General features: G+C 39.5%; 1 long non-coding RNA gene across 2 annotated transcripts in view; it reads left to right on the top strand.

The window, feature by feature from the left end:
• The window catches only part of LOC102078348 (uncharacterized), a 95,994-nt gene that overhangs the window by 5,867 nt on the left and 75,728 nt on the right, over positions 1-14,399 (top strand). The window contains exon 3 of one of the 2 annotated variants that reach the window (XR_269728.4): positions 2,243-2,373. The exons of the other annotated variant lie outside the window; for it this stretch is intronic. This is a non-coding gene — a long non-coding RNA (uncharacterized LOC102078348). The remainder of the gene's footprint in view (positions 1-2,242; positions 2,374-14,399) is intronic. 2 annotated transcript variants of the gene reach the window in all.

Here is a 14,399-nt window from a genome sequence, read left to right on the forward strand (position 1 = left end):
ATTGACCAATTAATAACAATCCTCTAATCTACAAAAAGTGATCATCAGGAAAGATCTATTGATGTTTCTTTGCTGTGAAAAGAGAAGCTCCATGGGCGTTCTGCACCAAACGAGATTTAAAAGGTCTTTAATCTAATTAATCTGAGATAAATAATGGTTTATGTCGTTACAAAATTGCTCATAGAGAGGATTACAATACCATAACATGCAAAGTAATAAGTTTTAATGAAAGGCGTTGAAATGTCTGTCTCCAGCCTCATTCTCTCTGTTGGGTCTTCGCTCAGTAACTGCGAGCATTTACCTTGCATACTCATGTATACACACACACAACCTCATTTCAGCGTTTATTTTCAGTTAATATGTGCCTATTTACATGTGAGTTTAGTGGCTGATAAGATGATATTAATCCTTAAATATAAGAAGGGTGTTACTTCTGAGGCTCATAAAAAAATCTTTGGAAACTGATGAGCAAAAGTGTGTCCACTGATTCAAGTTCCTCACATTAGCTCCCCACATTAGCACTGGATGTAAGCCTTAAAGATGGCATCATCAGTCACCAGATAAAGTATATCGCTAGCATATAGTACATTTTGGGGGGAACCTTTTAACGTGTCTTTAGATTAAACCAGTGATAGCATGGTTTACAACTCAGTGTGCTCAGTTTGGCAAGACTTTCCTCTTTCCTACCACATGACCCCTCCATAGTTACAGATTACTGACACGTCCTTTTCTAATAACTGGCTTCACCTCTAAAATAGATAATCCTAAAACGCAGCTTTTCAGCTGACTTGTAAGCAGTCAGATTTGCTTTAAAAGTCGAGTCTCACATAAACTTTCTGCAACACAAAACCAACATGTCAGTGTTTCGTAATCCTCGCTGCATGCCTTCGAGCACACTAATCACGGTTTGTTTTTCAAATATAACTTCACTGCAGATAATTGTGAAGCACTTCTCCAAACAGCTCAGAGTGTGTGACCAACAGTGGAGCCTCAGCCATATGGACTATCATCATTAGGACTGTGCATGTTCTTTTTCCAGCCTCCAGTATTATGGAATGTCTCCACTGTTTTCAAAGTGTCACATAGCTGCATGAAGACCTATCAAACCTTGGCTGGTGAGAAGCCCGCTAGCCTCTATGGACTCCTTTGTAGGGGGGTAAAACGCTTGCAATTTGCAAGTGAGATGAGTTGTCAAGCTTTGGAGACATGCAGGTGGCTCAATTTGTCTCCCTGTTTTGATATTGCTGAAACTCAGAGGATTGGCAAAGCGCTAGTAAAAAACTACAAGTCTTGGGTTCAGGAGGTGCTGCAATTAATTATGTCGCCCAAGTTTTGACACCCATAACATTATGCTGTCACTCCCTCGGAGAGATGACGCTGATGTCTTTATCCCATGAATGTAATTGCCGGCTGTCTTTTACTCTCCACAGCAACCCCAGGAAAAAAATATGGGCTGACATGTTTGATAAAACTTTGATCTGGCCCACATAAAACACTAGCTAATGCATTGTGGAAACATCAAAACCAAGGCGCTTGACCTCTCTTAACTTCCGAGTGATGCATTCACTTAACACTTGTTACATCTGAGGAAAGACAAACAAGTGAGATATTAACGTAATACTCCGTGACATTTTTATATAAATAAATGTCGGTTTAGTCGTTTCCAGGCAGAACTACAAGAAAACCATGAATCAGAGTCAAGCCTTGGTACGGCTTGAGTCTAAAGGTGCACAGGAAGTGAGATGTTGTCAGGTTTTAGTGTAGATTTAGAGTATTAAAGTCAGTTTATGAAAGCAAAAAAGATAAAAATGAAAAATTGTCCAACTGTTTGTTGGTGAAAATATTAATTTGACTGGAAGAATTAGGTTTTGCCCATATTTGGTAATTGTTGCATTAAGAAAATAATCATTATGATTAACTGTCACACTAGTTTGCAGGAAACCTTAAGTTTAATGCTAACTTTAAAGATCTATGTAAGAATGGAGGAAAGCTGCTGCCGTATAGTGTTTCAATTTCACTGCCTTTGAATAACAAAGTATTTGACATTTAAGTTAGACTTGAATAACTCATCTGTGCAACAGCTTGTCATATCAAGTCCCTTTCTGTAGGCCTTAGCAGCCCGATGATGATGTCGCTCAGATTGCAAAGAAGTTTAAATGAAATGATCTCGGTCATTTCAGTTACATTGTGTTTAGACTTTGACTGTTGTTGAATTTTGAAGCTGTTTCCATTATTTCTGTAGCTGAGAACAGTGATAAGATTTCTCCAGGACCAGGATTCCCTTGATGACATCTGGCCAGGTTCATCTTCAGAGTGTTTGTTAACACTCCTGAATACAGCGGCATTCCCAAAGTCACGTGAACCAAAGAGCAAGTAAGAAAAAATCCTCTATTCAGGGCACATGGAAAACAACTATACTGTAATATACATCGTGTCGTCAGTCCATCAATGTTTTGCTTTAAGACTATTTTAACAGCATCCCACATTTGAAGCGATTGTATTCAGCATGATTAGCATGACATGGAGGTGTTTTGAGAAGACAGCAGTGGTGGATAAGTTGTTAGGCTAGGTGGTGGTTCGTCTGGGGGTATGAAGTTGGAACATGCAGTTCCCTCTCTTCGAGCGGTGAACCAGAACCAAGTGGAGTGAGGCTGGCGGGCCACAAGAGCACCATTGTTCTTCACATTAATCAAACTGAGGAAGGGCAGGTAGCATTTCCCCAGCCCACCCTACATGCACACCCTGCCAACCTCCATGAATGGACTGCTTTTTTAGCTGGCAGCGATTGGCCATCGGAGCTCCGAGAGGATGTGTGTCTGTTTAATTAGTGTGATGAGCTCAGCGGAGTTTATGTGCAGTGTCGGACACCAGGTATTAACCCCTCGAGTTTGACCCTGTGAGGGGGGCGGCCGACCTCACTCTTGACATCTTTCTTTCCACTGTTCTCGCTTTCCTTCTCTTCATTAGAAAAAGGCAGATTAGACAGGGGAAAGGCAATGTAGAAGAGGGGGAGACTGGCCCCAACCTCAGCCTCCATTTTTTTGGGTGTTTTTTTTTTTGCAGCCCCTATTTGTGGACTCGCACTCAAATGAGGAAATAAATTACCGCTATGATATTTCTAGTGTCATTAGGGTACTGAGTTGTGCTTATCGCTTTTGTGGTATATATGGTGTATATTACGCTTGATGATTTATGTCAAGAATTGAGGTGCAATAGAAACTGTCACAAGTGTGATTTACACAATCTCAGATGTATGAAAACAAACCTCTAAGACAAAGATGTTATCTAGATAGTGAAAGACATATTTAAAACCATAATTAGAGCTGTGGTCTCCTTCTCTCTGTACCATAAACAGCTTTATAAAAAGACACGTAGATCATTCACTGGCGGCTGCCTTACATACTTGCTGGATGAGAGAGTGCAATGTGTTAACATCACCCAGGGGCACTGTTTTCTAATTCATTTAACCACACCAGTGTTTTCCTAAAAGCTTCAGCTGGCAATTAAAAACCATGAAAAGATACGAAAACATTCTTACCATGCCAGATGCGCTCCACAAAGGTAAAACAACCACTTCAGGCACAATCAAAGCTTAGGATATCACCCTTTATCGGATTATGCACTTTATTAGTTCAGTGGAACAAACACAAGCACTTGAGGGGCATCTACTTTAGGATTTTAATGCCTCCTTTACTCGAAGATGGTTAGTTTGTACAAGAGCAATTAATTAGTCAAACTGTTTTCTGTCTTTCTTATATTCTGACTAATTGTTCAGAGAAAGTGACACGGTCGGCGCAGGAGCACACGCCTAAAAGTTAAAGGGCACTTAGAGGTCACTTCCACGGATGAGTTATGGTAATGATTTAGGAAACAAGTTTGAATTAATTCCATAAATGGCTAATTTGTTAAACCATCTGGCAATCATTTTAAAGCTTTTAGCTCAGTCCAGCTTGGGATTTTTATAGGATTACAGCATAAGGACATCCTATAAGCACATTATGCAAGCAACTGCAGTGCATGGCAGAGTGAGAGGTAAGGGAAGAGGTCATTTTTTTGAAGTGATTTTGTAGTCAAATTAACTTTAAGTAAATATATCCTTCTTCCTACTGATAAAGCAGAACATGCTAAAACTGAATCGCAGTTTTTGTTGTTGTTGTTGTTGTCAAAGGGTATGTAAGACTCTGGGTTGTATTTATTAATATCACCCTTGGTACTAAGGGAGTGCGGAACAAAGAGCTGGAGTCACAGCATGTCAGCTCTCTAAAAGGCGGTGTTTGCTGCACCCCCTCTGAAAACACTTTATTAATTGGATTTAGATATTTGCAAAATGATCTATTTAATGGGATTACCACTCGTATAATGATCTTATTTATGAGGGAAGCAATCCAAGCTTTGAGGCAGGCTGATAATGCATTTCCAGCTCTTTGGCAGTTAATGTTGTGTTACAAGGGGAGATAAAGTTGAAGTCCCATTGTAAATGAATAGGTAAGTTAGCCCGGTGAAATGGAGCTGGTGTGGTGGCAGGTCAGACGGGCTTGAGTAGCTGCACTCGCATTCCAGAGCCCTGTCTGGACTGTAGGCTCAGTCCTGCTGAACTCCTTACAAGTTCAAGGCAGACGTAAAGAGCGAAGGAGGAGGGGATGGAGACAGATAGAGCCCCCCCTCTTCTTACCTCAGCAGCATAATGGCCCTTTCTTACATCTTTATCCACTTCAATATCTCGCTGAAGCTTTTACAGACCCCGTTTCCACTTAAATGCCTGAAGGTAATGTCCTACCTTTCCCTCTGCTGTCCTCTCCGTGCCAGGAAAATTGATTTAATCTTGTCAACGACAGTACCGGTATCATATATACATATATTTTAGACAAAATATCACAAAGCGAATATTTGCAGTTGTTTATTGTGGCTCTTTAAATGGATGTTTCGTGTTTGCCAAGACATTTAAGCTGTTGGATGATTTCCCTCATGGAGGTTTTAGCTCTGTTTGTATCTTTTCATGTAGTGTTGAGCCACTAATGCAGAAGAAAAAAAAAAGTGTGTATGTAAATGCTCCTCTTTTCTGCAGAGCTCACAGACTTTAAAACATTACCATTTCAATATAACACTTGATTTATATGTGCTTAAAAAAATAGGTTATAATCTTTTACTTTAAAAGGATGTATTCTCAAATGAGATTATGTTAATAGACTGTAATTTGCATAAAACGGGTGGAAATATTAAACCAGATTAAAAATTCAGAATATTTAAGAGTTTTATCCATGCTGTTAGTCAACAAATATATTCATTTTCCTGGAGAATATTAGAGCCTAAATGTGACATTCTAAAAAAAATATAAATAAAAACACACACACATACGCAGGAAGTAATAATTCCTTCAGTGAGTTTGCTTACTGATGTACCCATGAAGACTTAGAGGAGCAGCTCCTGTGAGGTAAACTATTACTTTATGTGTCCCGTTCGTGCTGTTCAGCCTAGTGTGATTTTAGGGTCTTTTGAGCATTAGTCTCAGATGAAGGCTGAGGCACAATGTGAGGCTTGCGACAAAGAGTGCCCTCACAGGCCTCCATTCAAGACATTAATCTGCAGACAAGTGTCTTTTTTGTGTCTCGGAGTCTTATTTTCATCGCCATCAATTTAGTACACAGATTGAAAGTGAATCAGGCTGCGCTCTCAAGTTCCACACGCCTCAGTCCCTCCACCTCCCTTCCTCAAAAGGTCAGCCGGACTTTTTCTTTTCTTTATGTAAACAGAAATAACTAAAAAAAACGCCAAAACATTAAAATCCCAAGTCACAATATATACTTTAGTAACTATGTGAATAATGCAGTGTGTTGTAGAAAAATGATATTCCTTCGCAATTACATAACAAAACCAATATTAAATATTAAACATGAAATAATAATAATAATGATAATAATAAAAGAAAGAAGGAAAATAATAATAGTAATAATAATGAAATGATAACTGTACTATATATGAATATATAAATACACACACATCCTGTAATGTTGTAAGTTGTATGTGCAACGTGCAGTATATGTTTTTAAAATATGTACATAATAAAATGCATATATACCGACACACCACCCAATATATAATCATCAGTATTGCACTTTCAAATCTACACGTAAGACATAGAAAGGAGAGTAAAGAGTCTCTTAGCTCAAATAAAAATGATCCTGAAAAACATTCAGCATTCCTCTCACCCCATTTTAATGGTGTATTGATAACGAACAGCCATTTTTGGAATTATTCGATTGTCTTTTTAAATATTAAATAATTTTTATTTTTTTATTTTTTTACCTTATGTCCAAATTTTATTTTGCCATGTTTATTATATTTTATTGCTGCTGTTGTTCTTGTGTTGTTGTAAGGTGACCTTGAGGGTCTTAAAGGCGCCTATAAATAAAATGTATTATTATTATTATTATTATTATTAGCTCAGTATTGTATTGCCCTAGGAGCATCATTTTAACAGTGATCCACAGCAGTTTTAGGTGTTAGCACACTTTCAGCCTCTTGCTCTGCATAAAAACTCAAAAAGAACCACGCACCTTTAAATCTCAATTGTAAAGTGTAAATTTAGACTGTTATCGATCCTTTTTAGCTTAAAGTGTATATTTACTCCCCTTACCTTAGTCTTAAAGTGTATATTTATTTCTTACTCTTACTGTATTTATTGTTGTTTCTTTGCACTGAATGGAACTGGAGCCTCGTCGTCTCGTCTCTATATACTGTGGTGTAAATAGCAGAGATGACAATAAAGCTTACTTTGACTTTGACATATCCCATGAGTTAGATATAATAAATTATAACAGCGCTATGTTACATTTTTACTTGAGTGCCTTCGTTTGTTTCGCTTCATCTTGTACACTTGTACTGAAAAAAAAAAGAAAAAGAACCACAAACAGTTGATAACCTTAAGTGACTTCTGTGAGCCCACCCCTGCAGTGAATCAAATGTGAAACAGCACTGCAGCCCTTATTTGTCATGTACTGCACACTGCCCCTTGTGGTGTACTACAAACTGAGATTGAGATTGTGACTTGGCAGCAAGATCCTCTCTTTGCCCTGAGGCTTACACATTTGTACACTCATTTATTTATTGGTTTATTTGAATAGCTTTGCTATTGTGAACTTTGGATACGTTTTTATTTTCATTTTGTCTCGCTACAATACAGTCCAGAGTGATATTTCTTCCATCTGGCAATGGCCGTTTCTGTGACAGCTTTCCCTGCTTTATGGTTTAGAGTTAAAATTATCTTTACAATATGTTATGCAAAAGAATCCTTCTCATAATAGCTGGGTCAGTAAGACCCCGTATTAAATTAGTGTAAAAACCTGACATCCCTTTTCCACCTCATTGTAAATTTGTGAGGCTTTAATCGACTGCAGATGTGTGTGTGTCGCCTCTTCTTTATCAGGGAGTTATTACTTTCTAAATAATAGCTCAATGGGCTGCCCTTAATGCATTTATGAAAGCTGCCTTTCTGACCTGTGCTCAGTTTCTTTAATTGAAGCAAACAGATTTGCTGCATTTTGTGTGTTTTGATGTTCCAATTTTCTCAATATAGATTTATGACGTGTCAGCGGCTGAGGTCACTGCCCTATTAGAGATTTATGAAATGCCCACCAGGCACTATTATTCGAGCTCAATAAATCATGCCAGCCATTTTTATTTTATTTTACTAGAATGTGCTATAAGCCTGATCAAATGCATCTCTGCGATATGGAGTGTTTTTTATTTAAGATGATTCTGCTTGGAAGGCAGCACCGCATTTGTCAGAGCAGAGATGATGTTCATTTCGGGCTTGACTCGTTTAATCACAAAGCATTTATGTTTCTGTATCTTTTGTAGTCACTATGGTGGTAGCCATATGAGAAGTCCCTAATGATACAGCTGCTGTAATCCCCGTAGGCCCCAAAGCCTTTTTATTTCAAATGTGGCAACATAAGAACTCGTCCATTGTAAAGTGGAGCATTGTCCAAACATCCTGCTGGCAGTTTTCCTAAACACTGCTGAATAGAAACATCCAAATGTAAAAGAAGTGCTGCACTTCCTCACATGAAACCCAAAGTAGCACAAATTAAGTGGAGATCCGTGTGAGGCGTATGTCTTAGATAGGTTCAGGTTGTAGTCTTAAGGTGACGGGGGTTGAAGATGAGTGGTGCAAAGGATGTGGATCAGTTGTTTTTTTTATGACTTGCACAGGCTTATAATGTAGGTTCCTTTGATTGGGAGCGGTGGGCGTAAGTGTTGTGTTCTGGTGGGCAGAGACAGTTAATGTCCCAGATCTACAGTATGAATAAAGTCATATTGTGAAGTGTGTGGGCTGATATGCTTGGCAGTCAACCCTGACAAGTAGATTAGCTCTTACTGGGCCACCTCTGAATGGCATGCACACGACTCAAGCGTTTCCAGTCACGGCGCTACATATCAAACATCTAACGCCCAGCAACACAGATGAAAGCACATCAAAACACGGGAAAAAAAACCTAAAAAAAAAACAAACCTGCTCTATGTTTTGTGGCTTCTCCACAGCTGCAATGGTTAACAGGAGTCAAAAATTGGCATGTCTAAAAAGTGGGATAATGATTATAAATGTGACAGGCTGAAAACTAATTACAATTGTCTCACTGTGTTTTCCAATAATGCCTCTAACATTTCTATAAAACTCATTTAAATCTTCCACAAGTCCAAAATTCAGTCTTGCTCTAAAGCCATTTGGCACATTTTTCTTCAGTTTACATTTAGAGAGGATTAGCTGAAGAGCTGAAAATAATCATGCCAGATGTCTGCTGCAGACTACCTCCCCGGTGGGCATTTGATTTTATTGAGTTTTTATCGAATCTTAAGTGAATACACTCTGGGATCCTGGTAATGCATGGCCTCATGTTGTGAAGTCATGTACACAAACTGAATATCATGTCACATTTTTACAATAACAGTAAAAAAACAAAACAAAACTCAAACACGCCCTTTGCTCATGTGAATGCATGAGGAGGAGTTCAAACAGTCAGCAACGATCTGTTTATAGCCAAGTTAAACAGACAGCACATAGCTTAACTGGGCAGACTGGTGGAACAAACAGCATTATAAATAAGCCAAATTCAATGACAGGTTTAAACACTAAACCACATCTGTACACTTTATAAAAAGGCATGGTAAATGTCACTGTCTTTGAAATGTGTCTGAAAAATCAGCTGCCGCTCACACCGATTCATTAAAGCCGCGGAGATGATGAACAAATGGAATTAAGGGTTATGAGAATTTTTTTTGGAGGGGGGGATTTGTGTCTTTCTGGTGTTACAATGGACATATTCAAATTCTAAAAAATATATTATACGTATTCAAATATTGAAAATAAAAAAATCGAGCAGTAAAGGCAGGCGTCGTATGCCCTGGCCTGTCCTAGATATTTCGCGGTCCTCTGAGACTGCGCCAGTGTTTGTCGGATTTGTTTTTTAACTTTAATGAGCTCCACTGGAATGCAGTGTCTCCCACATGTCTTGCGGAGGGCGGGGCCTTCTTATTGCTGCCACATGTTAGGCTCCTAGTGACTCTTCCAGGCTTGTGTGGTCAGCCAGTTCAAAGAGCCCAGGCTCATTTGTTATACAACTTTATGTAACAACAAGCCGATGCTTCAGCGTGTCTGAAGAGGCAACAAAGGAATGCCGCCCTTCTCTCTTTCTTTGTCCTAACTGGTTCTGCCCGGAGAGACTTTCATATCATCTGTTTTTCTAATTAGCATGTTTGGTGGACAGTATGGGCTATTGTGCCACAACGTGCTGCAGAAATCCTTTATTTGAGCCCGCTTGAGCGTTTGAACTCTGACAGTAATGTTTGTTGGATGGCTGTGGTGAACGGTAGTAGTCGATCACTGTCACTGGCAGAGCGGTGCACCGTGCCACATATGGCAACAATCTGACATGGTAGTCCAGTTGAGGTTATGTGTGACTAGGTGTGGGCCCGCGGATCAAACCGACTCTATCAATTCTTCTGTTAGCCATTTCTATGCAGGAGTCGGCTGCTGATTCACCGCTGGTGGCTGACAGGATATCTCAGCAGGAGAACAAACTCTGGCCTCAGCGAATTCCCTGCTTGCAGTTTAAAGTAATATTTCCACTTATGAAAGACGGTGGAAAGATAAGCTACATGTCAATTGAGCTTCCTGGTCTAATTCTGCGGCACTAACAACAGCTCCGAACTGGCTATCTGCTGCTTAGACGGTAATCAAACCCATGTTCATTTGTTAAAGTGAGGAAAATTGCAGAGGGTTTCGACCACCCTTTGTGCAAATAACCTGTTTTTCCTTTTTCACACATGAATTCCCCAGGGATGTTTTCAGCTTCACTAGACTGGCGTGTCTTCAGGGACCAGGTCCACTGCATGTGCTGGCTAGTAGGCCATTTGCAATAATCTCCTTTTTACCGTTTAGAGGCTAATTATGTAACATTACACCTGCCTTCCTGAGCCTTGGCTCTGGCATAGTACAGAATGAGTTGCTGTTTTTTTCCCTCCCCACTACTCATAGGGGTGGTTAGAGTTTCTTAATGAGATTAGCCCAAAGCTGAAATCTGCTTTGTGTCCCCTTGCTATATGGCAAGATAGTGGATCAGAAGAATCAAAGCTAAGAGGGGGGAATCATTGGAAGATGCAGGCAGTCGACCTCGTTTCTGTCTCCCCACCAACCCCCCTGCGTGTGACTTGGACGGGATTCGCCGCTATCACACATGACATTGTGTGCAAGCTTTGCATAGGAAATATCTTTGTCTCAGTGTGATGTTTGCTTGCTTCAGTGTTTTCGTGCTTTTCCTTTATCTTGCTGTCCAGTTTCTGTTTGCTATTGGATCAAACTTCTCAATAGTAATTTTCAGAATTTAGGACAGATGGGTTGAATATTGAACAAAATTTCAATAAATAAATAAATAAATCCCCAAAAAAGAGCTTTTCCACCAGTCTGGGATATAAACTTGTCTACTTGTGGTTGCTCTCCTACTGTATTTTTGTCTTTTATTAACTCAAAATATCTTCTACTTTACAACAAACTTCTAAGGCCAAGCCTAAACTCGTATTTGTCAGGGACACCATAATGTGCAAGACAGAGTTTTATAAAGTCAGAGCAACACCACCCACTACAGCCCATCCACAATGCGAGCCTTTCTTCCTCTAATTTATTGGGACCCTAATGTCCTTGTGACTTTTAACTCAGACAAAAGATGAAAAACCAACAGTGGAGCCCGGACAGAATAACACACGCACGCACACACATGCACATACTGTACACACAGCAATGCATGCGAACATGCAAACAACTTCAGCTCAGAATTCCCAGAGTGAAAGCAAATTCTCACTGAACGGTGCGAGAGATAACATGTAAATATTTTGCCCACTTGCTTAAAATATGATGTTGATTAAGAGAGTAAAGGTTAAGGTTAGCGAAGGGGCAAGGATTAGTAGTATGGACTGCATCTAGGGTTACCATAACAGCCTTGCTGCTGGGACTAGTAATAACAACAGAAGTAATAATAATCACAGACTAATTGATTGAACCCCGCGGCTTCCTTGCAAGAGTCATTTTTGCAAAGCTTAATGCCTCCACTATGGCAGCTAAAGTAATGCATCAGTTGCTTGAACTGCTTTCAAGTTGGTTTTATTACTACAATTTTTTTCAGCTATAAAATAAAATATACTGGAATAAAGTATTTGTCAAATGCTGGAGTTGAATTTTCACTTTGTCCTAACTACCATTGTATTTACCTTATCTATAATTTGGTACCAAGGACTCTGGTTTCTTTGCATGAGATCCTATCATTGCATTGTAGTTTGTTGAATTCACAAAGAAGCCTAGAAGCCCTGAAGGTATATACTGCTACAGAGAGCTATTTGCTCTGCGTCAGCGGAGTATCCTGTCATGGAGAGAAAATCCCGTTTGAAGTATGGCCCCCGTCTTTCACAGTGACGATAATGCTCCTGGCTTTATCATGTCCTCCGTGCAAAGCCCATGTCTTCTCTTTTGTCCGGCTCCCGCTCCCCCACTCCTGCACACCCCCTGGCTTTCCTCTTTTGTGTCACTCTCTGTTACATTGCTACCCATTCACTGTGTGGAGAACCGGTCCAAACCTTTTCCCCCCCACACACCCCCAGGCATGCTGGGAAGTGTAGTCTCTGGATTTTGGGGGGGGGGGTGTTTTTCTAGACCATAAGTGGTCCAGTGCAGTTTATATTGCAAGTCAAAATTAAAAAACATGAATACTATGTCAAATTTGTTACTTTTTTAATAAGAAACGCTCCACAAAAAAAGGACTATCGTTTTCTGTAAATATTGAATAAATGTGTTATTTCGTTTTATTTATAAGGTTTTAGGGTTGAATAAATTCTAAGGTAAATACTTAGCATTTTAAATTAGATACATTATTAGTATTCATTCTGCTCTAGCTCTTCCTAAATCCACAGCTTAAATGCAAATGCACTGCAGTCTTTTCCATCCATGGCTTTGTTGGCCTCTCAGAAACCTTAAGCCGGTATCTTAAATAGGGGCCTCTCATGGCATATGCATGTGCAGTATCTTATCTGGTGAATATCACAATCATTCTCTAGGACATCAAATATTTAAACAGTCCATGCAAACAAGAGACAGGAGGGAGGGTATGGAAACAACCCTTTTGTGTGCCCCGTGCAAAAAAACAAAAAAACACAGGAAAAAAAACAAACAATAAATGCACAACCAGCCCTCAATATTTTCATACTCAATGACTTTTGTATGATCCATATGATCCCGACATAAAGAGGGTCTGTGAACCCTCTCTCTTAAACTGTAGCAGGCATATATTACCAGGCTTAGAGCTTGGCAAGCTCCATATCCCAAAATAGATTTCAACAATACTCTATGAGGATGCATTAAATAAATCTCTGCTCAGCTAATCCGTGGAACAGTTCACATTTTTTGAGAGAGACACTCCGGTAGGACAAAAGCACCGCTCTGCTCGCCGCGCCTTCATCTGGGGACAGACACACATAAAGAGAGATATTTAGAGAGAGAGAGGGGAGGGAATTTTTTCTAGGGGGGGGGTAGAAATCCTCCACTAATGTGACAGAGAATTTAAAAAAAAATAAAAAATCATCATTGTGTGCTCTTGCACTGCAAAGCAGATTCTGTATCACTCCACAATTTTCTCTTTTTTTCTTGAGCAAGTGCAATAACTTAATCTTAAAGGCAAAACGTGGACATGAGGGCCATTTCGAAACATGTTGTAGATAAATGTTAATCACATTAGCATTTCCCAGACTTCCGTAAATCTCCATAAATAGCATGCTGAGGTTGATCCCTCTTTTTTGCCCATTGAGGCAAAATTACAGTTGATGAATTGCTTTTGCCATGCATGTAGGCTAATGAAAGCTTTGCTCCTGGGCCCTCCTTAACAAAGGCTCGTAATTTTTCCACTTTCCACTAAAATAAGAACCTGTTCCACTTTTAATTAATAGTTTTACCCTCTCCTATTCAGGACTGTATGCATAGTTTCAAATTAATTTTTAGGTGAGGTTTAGTTATTAATACTGTAGAAACAAGCCCTTTTGTGCTAGAGTAACAGGGAGGTAATGTTAGCCTGCAGGTTTGTAAAGAATTTCCTCTCATGTCACCGAACTGCTTAACGCAACTTACGACACTGCTCTGAGACTAAGGCGTTTCATGACAGGTGGCTATTTCACTTGAAGTCAGCACATTTGTTCAGTGAGGCGCAGGGGAACAAAACATATAAGCACCAGAGATTCATTCACATTCAAACCAAGAACAGGTATTAATCAGAGTGGATCTGAATCTGCATCAGGTGAACGGATTCATAACCTCCCTTAATTGCTATCCAGAATTATAAATGGCTTTCCTTGTGTTTATATGTTGCTTAAACATGAGCTCGCTCTATTAATGGAAGTACATATTAGGTTAATAACAAGCAATTAGCATGCATTAAGGTGCATGCCACACATACTTGGGTACTCAGACAGCTTGATATTTCAGAGACAAATGGTTTCATCTCGCCATATGCGGTTATTACTATCCCCAGACACATCTAAGTGTGGAGGCTTTGACATCAAACCCCCTCCGTATCCTCTCACAGCTGTAATTTATTACTGTCATAATCACTTGTCTCCTGCTGAAAGGCAAAATATTTCTTTGTATAATGAACATATCTGGAAATATTGTGACATTCTGTCGCCCCTCCACTTTTAACTGCTTGTCTAAGTTGCCAAATGGCAATCCTGTCATTGTGTGTAAATCATTTCTTGTCATAATATTTAGAATGGCTCCCTTTGCGTGAGAGAATATCTGCAGCTTTTATGTGTTTCTTGATAATGACAGCAAATAGCACTTATATTCTTCAGCTGCTGATAAGGAAGGG

Source organism: Oreochromis niloticus, linkage group LG13 (assembly GCF_001858045.2).
Source record: "Oreochromis niloticus isolate F11D_XX linkage group LG13, O_niloticus_UMD_NMBU, whole genome shotgun sequence".
NCBI lineage: Eukaryota > Metazoa > Chordata > Actinopteri > Cichliformes > Cichlidae > Oreochromis > Oreochromis niloticus.